General features: G+C 32.5%; 1 long non-coding RNA gene across 1 annotated transcript; it reads right to left on the bottom strand.

Moving 5' to 3' along the window:
- Window positions 1-8,392: 8,392 nt before the first annotated feature.
- On the bottom strand, window positions 8,393-11,861 carry LOC145033959 (uncharacterized). The gene is made up of 2 exons (XR_013677800.1): window positions 11,678-11,861; window positions 8,393-8,554 (listed from the first exon to the last, which is right to left on the bottom strand). It is a non-coding gene; the product is annotated as an uncharacterized LOC145033959 (long non-coding RNA).
- Window positions 11,862-14,422: the final 2,561 nt, after the last annotated feature.

Here is a 14,422-nt window from a genome sequence, read left to right as displayed (position 1 = left end):
GTAACTTAATGTTTATCATAGTATCGGTGGATCGCGTGTGGTTAACCGACACATCGATTGAGCGACAAATAATAATGGTACCAAGTATATTTGTATGGTTATTCACACCTTGTTTTGTGAACCACGGCATCCCAGTCACAAAACTTGAGAGGGCACAATCAAGATTGATACATGCCATTGAAAAGCTCAATGATTCCCAAAAGATCTAGGAGTTTCAAATCCAATTAAAACCTAATAAATTATTTCATTTTTCATGGTAGAAATTGGTGAATCGTCATTCAACGACCTTTAAATACTTTATAGCTTGGATTACACCATCCCTTTTCCAAGTTATAAAATATTGTGTTGGGTCCTAACCTTAATATTACATATTGGGTGTCATATTAAGGACTTTAAATCAACTAACTTGAATATCTCACATATTAGATGCCTGATTTAGACATCTATGATCATCCCAAATCCCTTGGCACAAGCTTTCCTAATGAAGTTGATATTCCATGGTTGGATAATGGAAATCATACTTCTCTTCCTCCACCTCCTCCAATTATTCTCCTTAACCCACAAGTTCTTGAAAAAGTTCAAGGTCACTCAAGCCCTATTGACAAGCAAAGTCTATGTGTGCTCACATCTTGGAGATGAAGTCCCATGTTGACAAGCCAGGAGAGTTAGGTGTTCAATCACTTTCTATGTCACATAGTGAGTTCTTTGGGACTACTATGTAATAGACTATGACATGACCCTTAACGATCATACCTATTTTCTTGATGCTTTTGAATCAGAAATGATCTGGAGCACTGGTAAAGAAAATTTGGTTGGAAGATCGACTTCCAAACTTCCATGGACATTAACAATAGTAATGTTGGAAATCCAGAAAATCTTTCTCTTCTCAATGGAAAGGGATCGGCCATAGTCAACTCAGTTTACCAAATGTTAAAGAGAAAGGCTAAGTCTCAGATTTTCCCGTGTACCATTCCCAAAGGGTTCATATGGGTCTACTGCCAAATGAAAGGGCATTGGTTACGAAGCTGCCTTAACTACCAAAAAGATCTAAGAAAAGGTCAAGTCGAAAAGTTTGACTCGGCTTCAGGTATATCCACTATCTAACTCTATTAAGTTCCTAAGTTTTGATTCTTGGTACATGATGTGACAGGATCAAGCAAATGGAAGGAAGCTTAAAAGAAGAGTATGTTGAATATGATCGTGAAGATGGATTTCAATCGCATGGGTCGTAGATCGCATTCTTGAGCTACTACTTAAGAGTTATGATAGAGTTCTAGAAAATATGTGATAGCATAGTTTTCATTTAAAGTCGCATTGTAAGGAAAAAGTTTTTCTGCATTTTATAAATAAATAAAATTTTTATTTTATTTTAGTTTATATCTCCTTGTAATGGGTTTTATCGAAAAAATTGATATTTCTATGTTTCTAGCAATAATAGAAATGTGAATTTGATTCTTTCATTTGTGGTAATGTCTAAATTTACCAAATAAGGAAAGATTCTCATCCCCCAAGTTTCAATTGGACCGATGCAAGTTGTACAATATGATGAGTGAGAATTTTCATCTTTGGAAAATTAAGACTAATTCCATGTTCACATGTATATGTGAGTCAAGTGAAGGACTAAAGGGATCGAGTACACATTCTTGTGAACTAGTCAAGTCCACCACAAAAGATCGATAACACTATTCATCATGATTTACTGAAGGATAATAAATATGGTTATACTTACAAGTTTAAGTATAATTCTGAAACATTGGAAAAGTTTCGATGTATGGAAGAACGAATGAGAAGAATCAAATTAGGGAGAAAGATAAAAGTTTCTCAAATATGAAAAGATCGGAGAGTATTTTAGTATCATGCTTTATGATTGTGAGACCATATCACAATTCATCCTCTAAAGACATCTTAGTGCATTCTTATGGCTAAGAAGATGAGTCATGAATTGTTGAAATGGTTTATTAACGTGAGTGACACATCTAAGGCTAACTGTATGAAGGTTTATTAACACTCATCAAATGTAAGATGAAAATGTGTTATACTCTTCTACATTTGAAATTGGTAAGTTTTGATGATTTGGATAAAAAAAGACCAACTAAGGCTAATTGTGTGAATTGTTTGTTTTGATAAGAATCTCCACCATCCCTTGAATATTTGTTTGTCAAGGAATGGTTCTTGGCAAGAGAGTCTTATATGTCAAGACGATAGTGGGAGCCTTAAAGATCCTGAAAGAGTTTCAAGAACTAATCAAGAATAAAACCAGTTATTTATCACTAGCACACGACTTGATGTTTATAGTCTATCGTGTTGACATATTCTTGTTTCTATGCCTATTCCGGTAAAGTTGACTATGAATCTGAGTTCTAAAAGTTCTCAATTGTTAGCATAATAACCTGGAAGCAATAGTAGGCCTTCTGCTACCAAGTGGCAAGAAGTTAAGATTGCACGAGTTTGGTCCATATGAGTTTGGAATTGTCACTAACCTTGTCTTGTGATTATGGTTTTGAGAAATTCACATAGATAGGAACACATACACCATAAAATCTAAGTGTCATAAGGTTTCTCTCCAATTGATGAAAATGATGGTGAGGAAACGCTTTCACTAAGTAGGTTTTAAGTAGAAAGATATTGGGATATTTGCGTTCTAAAAGTCGTTAGTGGAGTGTGTGTGGTTAACCGGTACACTAACATGGACTTGTTAGGAATGGAAAATATCTAAACAACTAAGACTATGATTACGGCATCCCTTTTCATAGTTTTGAAATTGTTTAGACACACATGTGTGCTATCTAAGGAAAGGTGTATGATTTTGATGAAGTTTTATCAAAGCATCTTGTATCAGAAGTCAGAACTTTGGTAAGAAAGTCAATAAAGTATTGATTTCTAGAAGTCTAGCTGATTTCTGAATATATGTCAATGCTAGTGGGAGCATAAGTGTTATGCTAAGAATCATCATGTTAGTGGGAGCATGATGATTATGATAAGTGTTGCAAGTTAGTAATGTTAATTATAGATAACAAAAAGTTTCAATTAGGAAAAGTTGTTTTGCTATAATTAAGGGAGAGGAAATTATACTTCATTTCAAGTCTAAAAGTTTAGATTGAGGTTTTAATCATCTTTAGTCAAGTGTGTGTGTGTGTGTATATATATGTATGTATATATATGTATATATATATATATATATATATATATGAACTTTATGTTGGAATGGATCAACATAAGGATATTCTATATATAGGTACATTATTTGCGTTCTTAAATTTGATTATCATTACAACATCCCTTTTCATAATCTGAATTATGAGAACATGGAAAATAGAAATAGGAATATTTTAGCAAAAGAGTGGCCTAGTATCATGTCTTTATGTGAGACATCATGAATCGTGTCATATATGCTTCAGATATAGGATCGATTGCAAGTGTTATAATATTCATTTGTTCTAAATTCTTCAAAATAACTAGAGCATTAAGAGGGAAAAAGTATTAGAACTAGATATGACTAATTTGATTAAGCAATTGCCTAGGAGATTCTAAGGTTTACCAAAGATTGGTTGGTCAGGGACAATTGGCAGTATAGTATTAATTTTGGAAGGACCATATTGACATAATCTGAAAGGAGGAAACTCTTATTCAAAAGTGATAGTTAAAATGGGAATATGGAAATGTCTCTGTAGGTGGAAGTTATTCAATCTATGTAAAATTAGAAAACATAATGCAAAAAGGATGTTCAAAGCAATGCACTTTGAATCTGAGACTTCGTTTCCATGGAATGATCTCCATTGGAATACTCTGTAACGTCTGTTGACAACTCTTTGTGACTTTTTGCATAATCATTACAAGAGGATCAGGGCATATAAGTTAAAAATCTATCAAATTTCATAAATGGCAGGAATTTGGAATTCTTACATTTGTGCTAGGGATTTTGGGATTGTGAAATGAGAATCATTGGAATTATGTTTAATCGATCTATTCCACAAGGTAAAGATCGTAGACAAACATAGTGTGCATACTTGGTGTTTGGGATGACTAGTGCTTAGGAAAAAACAAAGTGTACATGGTTGGAGCATGTGACAACTATTGTTTTAATTCAAGTATAAAGGTAATAATTTGAAATAGTATGCAATGAATAATGTGTAATCAATATGGTGATAAATAAAAGTTGTTCTATTTATATTCATACGTTATGAGACTATATTAGATTCAATTACTCATGTGTTTCACTTTTCATGTTTTGACTTCTAGAATAACTAGACCATTCTTCCCGAATGACTAAGTTATTCAAACCACCCGCAGTCGATAATACGTTGGAAGTAGGTATTAAGGCAAGAATGTCATGAAGTTAGGTTGTAGATGTCTAGGTATTGGACATAGCAAGAGTTGCTACTACATTCATGAGTGCTCATAAGTTATGAGTATTGAATACAACCCATGCTCATTTGAATCACTTCATGGGTTTTATCACGAGTGATCATGAGACGATAATATCTTCTATTCTTCAAACCTAGAGATATGAGTTGTTGCCTATGAGTTGGTTATACATTGATTGTACGAAAATGCATTGGTAACTTGATGTTATAAAACGTGCCTTTGTTTATGATTCAACAAGTAGTATAACAAGCATATGAGTCAAAGTTTATCCATTTCTTTTACCCTTAAAAGGATAAAGGTGATATTTGTGGGCCCCTCGATGATTTAGTGATGACACCCCGAAGTGCTTAGCAAAGCCTGGACTGAATTGATTTGTTGAATTAGTCGGTCGTCATAAATTAAAAATCGGGAAACAATAGATGGGCAGAGAGAATAATTATAATACATGTCTCAGTGCATATGTGTAACACCAGTCAAATTAGGTCGATAGAAAATCACATGTGATTATACCAATCATATAATTTTGTAAATTAGTAATGTGATAAACGTACTATGTGGTTCATGATACATTCTAATACAAATACGAACTTTCTTTTTAATACAACTCAAAGTATATGTCCATACGATTCTAAAGATATAGAGAACGTCTGAATCTGACTTCGCATAAGGAAGTTGTGATAAACCTAACACTATATATCTCTATAATAAGTGAAATTAAAAATATACTTAGAATTAGCCATTGGAGTCTAAAAGAGAGTTGTAGTACTCGTATATACCTATGTGTGGATATAAAGAACGTCAAAAACAGAGTTTGTATGTGAAAGTTACGACTTTCCGAAGGTTCGGCTATCAGAAACCCTAATCTAACTGAACTCACGACGTGAACAAGGGTTTATTCACGATGTGAGGTGTCATTTTGCCACATCTCGGAATCTAGAAGGTGTGTGACGAGGCTAAGAAGGGATAAGATCCAAACTCACGACGTGAGCAAGGATAGATAACTCACGACGTGAGGAGTCACATGGCCACCCTCCGAAGCTTGGGACGCAAATGGCAAGTCTACGGGATGAGCATGCAAGACTCACGACGTGAGTTTTATAAAACTCACGACGTGAGACTCCAAAATCCTTACTATAAATAGCAGTTCTGACTTCAGTTATTCCTTACACCATTTCCCTTTCTCCTCTCTCCCTTGTTGAAGCCATCTTGCATCACGAGCCCCGACGACCTCGTATCGTTGACTCTTTCTACTTAGATTACATAAAATCACGCTACTAGGGTGAGTTTCACGGCCCCAATTTCTATTATTTTCGGGGGGAAAACACATGCTATATATTGTATACACGTTACTATTAGGTCTATATGATGGTTTAATTGTATCAATATAGATAGTTATTTTAATCTAGATATAGTTGTTCTAAATATAATATTTTGAATATATACAACTATTGTCAACTCGTTAGCATGCTATTGTTATAGAAATATATTAATGTAGATCTTGAGTTATACTTAAGATTCTATATATGTTGTGTGCGATATAGTTCTGAAGTTATATTCGGAAGTTCTATATGTTAAAAAGTATGTACGTTGTTATTGTTGGTTTTATGTCAATATAAAACTTATTATGTTATATGTTGTTGTTATTATTGATTTTATGTAAAGATATAAACCTAGTTTTACTTCAAGTTATAGCTGTTATACTACCTAAATGTTATGAAGTTAGGAGTAATGTTTAAAAGAAAAGTCTAGTAACTTAGGGTTTTAGACACAAAAATGCTTTTGTTGTTAGGGCTATAGGAAGTCGTCGAAGTCTACATGAGTAATTGTATTCATCAACTAAGATTAAGGATCTTAGCGGAAATCCTATGACCTGTAACCGTTAATCCCGTGTGAGTGAGGAAGTCATGTATAATTAGTATACAGGTTGACAACCCCACTTGTGATTGCTAATTACAGTCAACCATAAACAAGTGACGAACTATCCTTTTACTTGTTATTGTTGCGACATCGATGAATCGTATGGTGTTGTTTCTCATAGAAATTATGAGTGTATTGTTTCTCATGTAAATCATGAGTGTGTTTTATCAGAGGTATTGTGTCGTAGTAGCAGTTACAGGGTCATGGTAGCAATTTGTTAGAAACATTATACATTGTCGTATACAAGTATTAATGTTATGTATAAGTTTCCCCTACTTATACTCTAGGTTCAAAGAACGTTTAGGTATAGCACTTATTTGATAAGTAGAATATTATATTATACCTGATATATATACATGTTGAAGAGTCAAAATGATACTTTCAAAACTATACTTTTGAACTTGAAAAATGTGTTATTTTTATATAGAGTCAAAACCTGTGGACTCACCAACTTTATGTTGTTGTATTTTAAAATTTATGTGTTTTCAGGATCTTGAAAAGCTGGTATGTATTCAAACAGGAGAAGTTTTACTATTATCTTTCTGTTCATTAAGAAATATGCCATAGTCAGATATTATGTAATAGGTTCTAGAAAAACAGTTATGTAACTTTTAATTATCAATAAAGGTATGTATTTTCTTTAATATTGTTCAATGTATGTTAGATAACTATGATACGAAGAATGACGTTACACCACCTGGTGTTTCTGCCGACGACCGGGGTGTGCCAATATGATGTCTAGAATGAAGGAATATATGATATGTTATCTAATGGACATGTCATTAATTTGTTCAGAGTTCGACAACAGCTTTTAAGAGCTACAACTGCTACTCGACCCGGTTGGCATGGTCCATTTGGGTTGCATGACATCGAAACAATTTTGGAAAGACTTTTGCAAGAAAATGATATTTATGACTTGTTAATATATTCTAAGTTCTAATATATTAATATGAAATCATATTTTTTAAATTAGTATTGATCAAGAAGTAATTTGGAATTAATTTTGTGATCAAAAGACACTAATTAAATATATGGGGATTGATTGTGTAAATCATTCATTCTTATATATGTCGGCTTATGATTCATAGTTCTTCATGTTGGGCTAAGCCCATGGAGTAACCCATTGATACTCTATGAAGGTTTTAACCCATGGAGCATGAAGAATATGGAATGACATGAGTTACATGGTGTAACCCTAATAGCCAAAATATATAAGGACCCCATGACTCAAGAAATTGGCACTAGTGTGTGTACACAAGAGGGCTGGCCGATTTGAGCATAGTAACCTTTTCTCTCAAGTTATTCTAAGATGTTGGTGATGTTCTGTGAACCATTTGAGGTGTCACATTTGAGGCACTAAGATCTTGAGCTCCATGGAATCTAGCTACAGGAAAGAGGTATGTAATTCTACTAGAATTTATATTATATGTACTTCATCTTATGTTAGTTAGAACAATACCTTGGAAGAGTTATATTTGCATGTATAATAGTGAAAACATAGATGCAAGGTATTTAGGGTTACATGTACACGTTAGGAGTGTTATAATGCCCATAACCCTTCAACTCAACCATGGTGTCTGCGTGCGGATGGAGGTGTGAGAAGCGGGTATAAAGTGTACATGCGAAAGTTATATAATATACTAAAATACTCCTATAGTATCTTATTTGATGTTCAACTCTAATGTTCTCTTGCATGTATAGTTGGTAAGTTTTAGGCTTGTTGCAACACCTCTATCACTCCGAAGCACATGTTGGTCATATCTCAAATGAATATAGTTGATCAGGCTATATTTATCCATTATATGATTACATAACTGTCTAGGTTTGACTGTAATGTTCAACCTTTAAATACTTTTGTTTTCTTCTAATTATGATATTGTTCTAGTAAGTATGTATACTTTTATAATATACTGATATTTTTAAACTATACTTTTAGTCAAAGTGTTTTATTCCCATTGTATTTATAGTTGTATATCTTGTACGATTTGATATACTAGTTTAATATAAACAATGTTATGATACCAATCTGTAACACCCCCAAACTAGAATGGCGGAAACGTCTGGGGGCGGATTGAATGACTTCACGTACAGTAACATAACAATTGAATAGTAATCAAACATAACAACACAAATATTCATACATTCAGATTTAGAGTATTACATTGTTTACAAACACAATTGTTCAAAGTCCAATACAAATAACTAAAAAGTATATAACATGAAAGGACAACGCTGACCCTCAAGAAAGGTTGAGTACCTGCCTGCTACATCCCTGAGAATACAAATCGTTTTGAAAAGCGTCAACTAAAAACTTGGTGAGTTCATAAGCATATTTGTAGGTAAAACGTTGTCATATCTTTGTTCATAATACGTTGTAAAACTCCAGAAAATCTGATATTTTCTATAAAAAGTAGTTTGTGAGTCTCATTATAAAATCCATGTATAGTTGCATGCATGTTCTTTGTTTTCCCTTGTTTGTATCAGAAATAAGGTGTTCCCAGAAAATCCTATATTTTCTTTATCAAAAGAGGTTCGTGGTCTTAAAATCCTAAGATCGGAGTTGTGAAAATTAGTTTACATAGGACATGTTTGGCGTACTAGCTGAAAAGCTGGCTGTTAGCTAAAAAGCTAGCTGATAGCTGAAAAGCTAGTTGTTAAATAAAAAGCTAGCTGATAGCTGAAAAGCTAGCTGATAAAAAATAATGTTTGGTAAAACTAACTGAAAAGCTAGCTGAAATATATAAAATTACATAAAATGACATGTAAGAAATATGTGTTTCTATAATTAATTAAGGGGTGTATTTGGAATATTTTAAAAAAGCTTCTAAAAAGCTAGTCTAAGTAGCTTTTCAAAAAGCTAGTTTATAAGCTACTTTTTGGCTTACCAAACACGACAACATAAAAAAGCTCGAAAAATAAGCTAGCTTATCAGCTAGCTGTGGCGCGCCAAATACAGCCATAATATATACTTCACTTGTAAAGTGCAAATATATAGTTCTAGAAAAATACTTTATTTTCTTAAAGGTGAACTATGATCTTAAACCCGAAGACCGAGATGGAAGAAACTATAATACGAAAAATAGTTTATGGCCTCATTTCTTTGATAAAGCTAATTAAGTATATGCTTTCCGTAAACCAGGTCTTAAATCCCAAGACCAAGATGGAGGTGAATATCATATATAAAATATTTTATAGTTTCATTTCTTTTAATAAAACTAATGAAGTATAGGCTTCTCGTAAATCAAAAATCTTTTTGTTTATCCCTATGTGAGTCGTTATAACCATACTAATATGACGGAGTGCCTGACTTGCCGTTTTACAGGCGTCAGTTTCGTTGAAAGATATCTGTTACCTAGACTAGCCTTGTCTAACTATAGAGAACAGCTCAGGTTGGGGATGTCAACCCAATATAGATCTATATAAAAACCCCCACTCTCCATCCATGAGACTCTGATTATAACTAACATGACTTACCACGTACGCTAGGTAAGTACGACTAAAAGCGTCTCACAAGAGCATTAACATATTTATGTGAACTATGACTCATTTTCTAGCCAAAATCCTTCATTACTTATCCAAAAATAGACAAAAAAACAAATTATTCAAAAGTAGCCCACGAAAGAGTAGTTTAGACACAGTTGGCTACGGTAACAGACATTGACTATGGTGAACGCTTGAAATCTACTATTTCGCTATCAAGTTTTGTATAAAAAAAATTTATTTTGAAGAAATAAAACCGTAGTTTATTTTAAAATGTATAGTTTTCTCTGTATCATTTACTGTTTCGCAAACCGTATCCTACGGTTTTGGTTATGGTTTTCTATTTTTTCTTATTTTTTTATTGTTTTTTTTATTTTTTTAAATTTTAACTACGGTTTTGGGGATATAGTCTACAGTTTTTGGCTAAAAAACTAAGGTTTTTTTTTTTCATTTTATTATTATTTTTTTATTAGAGAGTATTTTTTTGAAAATTATTTTGATTAAAAATATTGTTTATAAAATGTAGAGTTATTTTTTGATAATTATTTTGTTAAAAAATATTTTCTGTAAAATATACAATAGCTTTTTAACAATAAATGGAATAAAATTATGTTTCTCAAAAAATACTCTATTATTTAAAAAAAAAAAAAAAAAAAAAAAAAAAAAAACATAGGTTTTTTTATTAAAAACTGTATTTTTCAAAAAAAAAAAAAAAAAAAAAAAAAAAAAAAAAAAAAAAAGTTGTTTTTTAACCCAAAACCGTAGACTATGGTTTGTGAAACCGTAGATTATAGAGAAAAAAAAAACCTACAATTTTATATCTTCAAAATGAATTTTCTTTATATAATACACCAAACAATAGACGAATCTAAAACCTACGGTTTTATGGGATATTTTGGGACAATTTCTAATTTTTGGTTAAAAATTGTTAATTATTTCATTAATTTGGGTAGATTAATAATTAGTCTTTTTTTGTTTTTTACATCGAGCATGAAAAATGTTTGTACTGATCCTTCATCTACAACAGAAAAGACACAAAGAACAATTTCTTATAGGGTAAATTACACGGATGGTCCCTGTGGTTTAGGGTAATTTGCATTGATGGTCCCTAAGAACTTTTTTTAACTCGGATGGTCCTTGTTATTTGATTTTGTTTCAATTTTAGTCCTTACCACATTAGAAATGACATTTATACCCTTGTTGATTTTGTTTATAATTATCTCTCTCTCCCCCTCTCTCTCTCTCTCTCTCTCTTTCTTTCTCTCTCTCTCTCTCTCTCCCTCTCACACACACACACATGTATGTTTGAACCTCCACCGGAAACCGTAACCATCGTCAATGACCCTACTCAACCTGAAATCTCAAGTCAATAATCTGATGAAGTACAAATCACAAAAACACAAAAAATCTGAAGAAACATGAATCAAAAACCTAATCAATGAATCAAGTGTTCCAGAATTCTAACCTGATGCCATAAAATCCATAAAATCGCATAGAAACGTGATTTTGGGGTTGATTACTTAGGGTTATTGAGAAACAAGCTTTTATATTATTTCCAAACCACAATAATCCTAAACCTAATTAAATACACAAGACGTTCTTCCATTTTTGTTGTAATCAACCTGTAAACATAAATAATTTTTTGCATTTGATTTATTTGTAGATAAGAGGAAAAACTAAGAGGAATGGAGAGAAGTTGGAGAACCCCGATGCAACGAGGCTCCATGGATTTTTATTTCAAATCCGTGTTCGATGCAGTAACCGATGACGAAAACGCTCTCTAACTGCTTCCTGTTAAACCCTAATCAGAATCAATCAATGGAGATCTGACAGGGTAGTGATGCAGATAGAGGTTTTGAAACAGGAATTTCAAGCGTAGAGGAGAGAAAAGGAGATGAGAGGAAAGAAATATCACCTGGTTGTTGCTAGGTTGGCGTCTCTCGCCGGAGGAGTGGTCATCGGAAAAATGGGTGAGAAGTAAAATGGGAACTGAGCAAAAGAGAGGTCGGGTGAGGGTGAATGGGGATAACATGAGGAGTGGTTTTTTTTAAACGATAAAAAAATAATAGAAAATTAAAAAAGAAAAACATAAGGGTATAGTAGTTTTTTTTACGTCATTCAGGGACCAACGAAGCAATAAAACCAAAACAAAAAGACTATCGAGTTAAAAAAAGTTCTTAAGGACCTTCTATACATATTACCTTAAACCACAGGGACCATCGGTGTAATTTACCCTTTCTTATTTCTTATATTATGTGTTACATCTCACCTGATATAACTATTATTTAGTAATCTGATTAAAACAACTACAAAAATAATACAAATAACATAATTATAAAAATGTAAAGTTACTATTAATAACTCTTATAATTTAACTATATGAAAATATAATAATGAATGACTGTACCCGACCCCATAAAATAAAAAGGGAGGCTGGTCCCAATTTTGAGTAGTACCAAGTTGAGAGTCCTATGACTCGATGAAAGGTTGCTTTCCTTGCGCATGCCTCCTTAATGTGTCAAACGGGGCCTCGGATTTATGCAGTTTATATTTTACAGATGGTAATATTTTGGATAATATATAAGTAGGAGTTTATTTAACATTTTAGATAGACAATGTTAGTCTCAAAAACCATTAAAGATTTATTGATAATAACTTGTAATATTTGTTTTTATGTAAAATTGGTTATCTATAAGTAACAAAATCTACGTTAATACCGGATTTTAAGACTTTTTTTTAACAATCTTTAGTGTTTTAAGTAGATAACATATATAGCTATTACATAGAATATTTTGTAGGTTTTTGTGAGCAAAAAAAGTGACGTAAAAACTATATGCATTGAAGATTCGAATTCACAACTTTGTTGATCTGAAAGAAGCAACACTGGATTATGAAAAAAAGACAACTTATGACCAACAAAACTGCAAAACAAGAAGACATGGCAGGAAAAGATAATATTGTTGATTGGTTTCTTGCAAGTCAAAACTGATTCAACTTCTTGTTTATAAAAAACCAAGGTAGTTTCTTGTATACAAAAGGTTGAGATCAGATTCAAGGAAATACCGATTTACCATCAAACAGTTTGTGGATCATATTTTTCACGCGATATGTTTTAGCCATAAAACATAGGACAAATAATTCATATTGCAAAAAAAATGATTATATCAAATGTAGTAGACATATTTTTTCGGACAAAGACAAACCATTTTTATCAACCTAAAAGTACTTTTCACCAAAAATATATAGTTGCTTGATATGGTTCCTCATGTACTCAATCTCGTTTCTAGTATAAACTGTTGGCGAATTGTCTGAGACCAATGTGGCTAGCTGGCGTGTTTTGGTCCAGAATTTGATAGCTTGGAGTGTTGTCCAAGTTTCGATGTGTTGTTCAAGGTTTCCTACTTTCCTTGAGCAATAAAGAATGTTATATAAGGAAAGTCTGAGACGTTTACTGATATGTTTGTTCAATATATATATATACTAGGATACAACATATATATATATATATATATATATATATATATATATATATATATATATATATATATATATATATATATATATATGTTCGATAGGAACCTGTAAACGTCTTATTGGAGTTTTAGAGTTACTGTTTACTTCAATAAAAGTACATAGGCATCATATTTTTTGTGATATGTTTCTTCAGTATATATATGTTCTATAGAATCCTGTAAACATTGTATTGAGTTTTTTGAGTTATAAGCTTGTTCAATAAAATACTTGTGAGTTTATGCAACATAATATTGTTTCTTACTTCATGCTTAGCTTTAATTGGTATCATAGCAAAGGGTAAAGTAGTTATCATACGGCGATGACAGGAGAAGGAAGCTCTTCACAGCCGACCGCAAAGGAAATAACCTCGTTGACGTTTCAATGTACAATTTTAAGGTCAAGTAACTACACAATGAGGATTAGTACGGATGTGTTACTTGGAATCCATGGAGTCTAGGATGTTGTCGATCTAGACTCAGATGATTCCAACAAGAACAATATCATGAAAGGATTATTGTTCCAATCGATACTGAAAGATATGATACTCCAAATCAGAAATCTTAGAATAGGGAAGGATATATGGGATGCAATTAAGACTCAAAACTTGGGGCTGATTGAGTGAAGGAAGCGAGACTCTAGACATTAATCAAAAAAATTTGAAAACCTTAAGATGAGTGATACTAGTACAATATACAATTTCACTACAAATGTGACAACCCGAAATTTATCCCGTCATTTCTTTTTAACCTCATTATCTGTTAATAAAACCTGCTTTATTAATCATCCGTTAACCTTTTGGATTAGGTTAATTAAATATGGACTTTATTATTACTTCGTAAGGGTTGGAACAAATTAGAAACACCCTCAGTATTCCCTTGAAATATTTACGTTTCAACCAAGTCAAATTACGCTCATTTAATCGGGTGCGACGAAAAGCCTCGTTTGACGTTAGTATCGGGTAGATTTTCACGGAGCCAAAAACTCAAACCCCTGTATAAGGGTGAGTTAACCTCATTTACACCTTTTTAACTCTCTCTCTACTCTCTCTCTCTCTCTCTCTCTCTCTCTCTCTCTCTACAAGTTGCTTTCGATCCAAGAACGCCCATTTCGAGCTTCAAAATCGTAGGTAATCTATCCTAACTTGTTG

Source organism: Lactuca saligna, chromosome 3 (assembly GCF_052625555.1).
Source record: "Lactuca saligna cultivar CGN05327 chromosome 3, ASM5262555v1, whole genome shotgun sequence".
In the NCBI taxonomy this organism is placed as follows: Eukaryota; Viridiplantae; Streptophyta; class Magnoliopsida; order Asterales; family Asteraceae; genus Lactuca; species Lactuca saligna.
The sequence above is the reverse complement of the archived record's forward strand: the minus strand, read 5'-3'. Positions and strand labels throughout refer to the sequence as shown.